Raw genomic sequence first — 4,887 nt, forward strand, 5'->3', positions numbered from 1 at the left:
AAAGAGAGGATTTGTGGAATCTTTGCATTAATTAGTCCTTAATACCAATACCAGAGAAAATATCTTGATTTTAATGAAATATTTTGGTTTAAACAAAGGATGAGTGAGTGTAAAAATATCACTCATCACGTATTAAGGACAGTAAAACTGAGCCTAAACCAAGCTCTCTCAGCGATTAGAATTTTTGACCATTCATTTTTGTGATCTGGATGTTTCTGGCCGTTAGATCTCGTGTAAAAAACGTTCTGACCCATTATGCTTAGTCTGGCCCGATTTGTCCTGTGGGGTGCTACTCCAGGGGCCGAAACGAAGGCGTCTGGTACACTAGGTCGTCGACCAGCCCGTTCCAGCTCTTCGCCAATCCATCCAGCCCAACCGCCGCCGATACAGAGTCAGGAGGATGCGCACGGTCACTATGGATCGATCTGAGGCACAACCTCGCCGCAACTGCAAAATCCCTCCTCGCTGTTGCCCCATCCATGGCCACCTCGATGTCGCTGCTCGCCGTCGTCAACAGCCGCGCCATGGCCGTGCGCCCTCTTCACTCCTCGACGGCCTCGGGAGAGGCGGCGGCCGCCACCATAGACCGGCCGACGGAGCGGATGCCGGTGAAGATAATACTGCCGAAGAAGAAGCCATAGAAATGGTCCACGGGGATGGAGCCAGGGTCGTATGGTGGCGGCCCGACCACCATCGAGCTGCATAAGTACTGGACAGGGAAGGAGGACCGCGACCCCATTTGCAACACCGACGACTTCATCTCGAACAAGAACTTCCTCCCTCACATGGAGCACATCATCGCCAACGGCAGCACCGACCCGCCCGCCACCATCCTCCGCGTCATGCCGGTAAGCCCATTCCCGCAGCCGACCGGGCACGCTCATCTTAGTTCCGCATCTTAGTGATTGAACTGGACTGGCCCGCATCGCCCATATGTTTCGAGCATAAATTTTCTACAGTGGTGTCGTGGTGACTGTTATTATAAGCTCCTAACCAAGCAATTTGTTCGAGCAGGAGGACGAGGACTCATGGTTTCTAAGCATCAAGTGCGCAATGGACCTAGGACCTTGACAGGTTACTCTCACCTCATATGCTCCTCACTTGGTGTCCCGACAATTGTTTCATAGGGTTTTGTAACATAAGGTGTGCGTTGTACTGTGGATGTTGTTATGAGCAAGGAGCCTATGGCGCCAGCCATGTCAATCTTGAAGACCCAGCTCGCGGCTACCCGACGTGGTCGATCCACAGGCACTAAGGTTATTCGATGAAATGCCTTGCCCTCAAAATTTAGCCTTATTCTCTTGCCTCTTGGAGATGTCAGTGAGTTGGGTTCTTTGAATTCGAATGTAGGCTGTCAATAGATCCACCTTCATTCGATGGAAGCTAGATCTGACTCGACAAGAGCAGGAGCAATTGGATCGAGCAACCAGGGAAATCACATGTGGCATTGTAAGTTGTTGCATTTCTGGCATGAAGGGAGGGCGCCCAGTGTCTGCCACCGCTGGAGAAGGACAGACACGAGAAGGAGAAGCCGTTGTCCCGCTCCGCACCCACGGAAGCTCCTGCTGACCTCCCGAACCCAGGTCCAAATTACCACCCTCGAACCCTTAAATTATTAATCCTCGAGCACCCTTGGAAGCCCAGTTTCACCGTCCATGTCGTCTTTGATTTTTGTATCGTTGCAGGGAAGAAGATGTGCCCCCAAAAAATCTGTTCCGTCCATCCTCTACAGGTCTGTTTCTGTACCCCTTCCGTACATCCCCTATTTTTTATGGATTCACTTGATCCGATCTCTGTGTTGGGGGGAGAGGAGACGAGAGGATGGGAACTAGAGGATCCGATTGCAGAAATTGGGAAAAATCAGGGGCTTGCCAACTGTGATTTAGTGCTCTTTATATTGTGCAGGCGTTCTAGAGGAACATCACACCTTGCACAAACTCGAGTGCCACTACTCATCGTAGGCTGGTTCAAACAGTGTCTTAGGCACGCTACTACTATCCAAGGCATCCTTCGCGCTTCCACCCTACATCCACGGTATACATATCTCTCCCTAGGTGTGTGGGGGAGGAGCAAGCAAGAGGTCAAGGAGGAGCACGCCACTGTCGTGTATGTATTTTCATTTCATGATATATCCAAAACAGATTACTACAGATTAGTACCCATCACTTTTTCCTAGATTGGTGCTTGTATGAAAAAATAATGAAACAACTCGTTTAGCTTGATTGGTTCTGAAAGCTTTTCATATAGATTGAAACAACGTGCCAGATAGAAGGACAATCTAATGTTGTGCTAACCCGTTTGAATTGTAGGCCACATCCCACATGATCATTTTGTGAGCACCAAACATATAGTGCTTGATGCTTAGGTGTGCGTGTGCGTGTGTGTAAAAGCGTAGGAAAATCTTGTCTTAAGCTAGCCTGGTTTTCACAACTGAATGTTCAATTTTTATTTAAGGTACACTTTCCTACTACTAGCCAAACTTATTAGAGCTTGTCATTCCATAAATTAAAACTTGTGAATTTGATTGTGAAATATTTATTTTCAGGGCCATCAATACCAAAATTTGTTCATAGTTATTCAGGTGCACTATTTGTTATACATGTTAGGTAAATCTCCCTCGGTGGAGATCCTGCAATACTATAATTTTGTAGCCTCCTTGCAATTTATAAGATCACGATATACACTACATTCAGTTGCGAGGACAATGACAACAAAGAGAGCCGCCTGCGTGGGAAAGACGAACAGAAATTGGCACCATCGGCGCTGATGTAGTCGTCCATCGACCTAACTGCTGCCGCGGAAGAAGCAGGTACAACAACTATAAGCACATTCTCATGTATTTTCGATTGGAGGGAGTAGTATTTTCCGGTGTATTTGACTCTTATTATTTATGATACTGTATTTTCATGTATGGATGTGAACAAAAAAGCCATGGTTGCATTTTGGTTCTATATAAGTAGTACTTCCACTGTATTTCCCTATACAAATATACAAGGGTCAAGCATTGGGAGTATCAAATGCAAAATGGTTAAAATTGCTAATCCATCCACTGAGATTGTTGCGCAGCTTTCCACGTGTCCATTGATGAACCCATCTGCTGCATAGTAGCATGAGATACTTCTGATGGCATTCACATATATGTGACAGAGAAAATATGACTTTGTAAGGATGTCACACTCTTATTATTTTGAGGTGCCTTGTTGACAAGTTTTATCAATATTAGTACAGTAGTGAGTAGCATGGAACACTAGGCTTCACTTTCGTGCTACAAAAACCTTTTGGCACATTGGTGGTCATAAAACGGGGTTGTATATTTATGATCCAATTTATGAAATGCTACAAAAATCTCGGTAGACATGAAACTAAGAGGATGGCCAATACGACATTCAAATTATAGATGACAGTTACTTAAATGATTAATAGTTGGTTCCCCATACATGATGGTTTATATATATATATATATATATATATATATATATATATATATACGGGGACATCCAGTCCTTTGATGACTACTTCATCTTGAAGAAGGACACCATTTGAAGGATTGAGTTCTTTGGTTATCAGAAGTGCACGACCGCTCATACGTGGGACGAGTACCTTTGGATGTTTGAGAGCACATGCACATAAGCCATGCTGAGGTTTGCAACTGCCATGGTCGAGGTGTTTATACCTCAGTACTTAAGAGAATCAACTGTGGCAGTCACTTTCGTGCTACAAAAACCTTTTGGCACATTGGTGGTCATAAAACGGGGTTGTATATTTATGATCCAATTTATGAAATGCTACAAAAATCTCGGTAGACATGAAACTAAGAGGATGGCCAATACAACATTCAAATTATAGATGACAGTTACTTAAATGATTAATAGTTGGTTCCCCTTACATGATGGTTTATATATATATATATATATATATATATATATATATATATATATATATATATATATATATATATATATATATATATATATATAGACCAGGACATCCAGTCCTTTGATGACTACTTCATCTTGAAGAAGGACACCATTTGAAGGATTGAGTTCTTTGGTTACCAGAAGTGCACGACCGCTCATACGTGGGACGAGTACCTTTGGATGTTTGAGAGCACATGCACAGAAGCCATGCTGAGGTTTGCAACTGCCATGGTCGAGGTGTTTATACCTCAGTACCTAAGAGAATCAACTATGGCAAACACCAAGAGGATTTTGGCAACCTCGAAAGGAAGAGGGTGGCCAGGTTTGCTCGGGTCACTAGAGTGCATGCATTGAAAAATAAAACTACTGTTACATTTGAACATTTGAACTATTCTAGACTATATATGCGTCTATCTGAGCATGCAGACTTAAACAAAATAGGGTCGAATGTATGTGAATAACGTTTGATGACCGACACCTGCATCCATTTCCATGGAGTAATTCCCCTATCCTCGTATAGATGCGGGAGGAAATTTACATGTTAGTGTTGAAGATACCCTAAGGCAAACTCCAACGTTACACTCCATTTTGTGTGTTTGGGTCATTCAGACACAAAAATTGACCCAATGAAAGTATCCAAACGAACAAGTTATATGTTGGTGTCGGCTTTTTGTCCGGCCCAACCCCAAATTTCAATCAAATTTGGGCCACAAATGTGTCTCGAACAGACAAGAATGGATGCTCTCGCTCTCGTCGTCTGCTTATGTCCGCCCCTGGGCCACATATCAGCGACTTGCTCATGGTGGCGCCTGCGGGAGACGAGGAGCCAAAAGTCCTTGTGGTGCATGTTGAAGACGAGGTACCCATCGGAGTTCCGCTCGCACAAGCCTAGGGCCTTGCATGCCACGTGCTCGATGCAGTACTCCACCAGGCCTCTCTGCCATCGCTTGCCGCACCGACGCTCTGTCGC

General features: G+C 44.5%; 1 pseudogene; it reads left to right on the forward strand.

The window, feature by feature from the left end:
* Window positions 1-491: 491 nt before the first annotated feature.
* Window positions 492-1,914, forward strand: LOC123408542 (annotated as a pseudogene).
* The last annotated feature ends 2,973 nt before the right edge of the window (window positions 1,915-4,887 follow it).

Source organism: Hordeum vulgare, chromosome 7H, assembly GCF_904849725.1.
Source record: "Hordeum vulgare subsp. vulgare chromosome 7H, MorexV3_pseudomolecules_assembly, whole genome shotgun sequence".
In the NCBI taxonomy this organism is placed as follows: Eukaryota; Viridiplantae; Streptophyta; class Magnoliopsida; order Poales; family Poaceae; genus Hordeum; species Hordeum vulgare.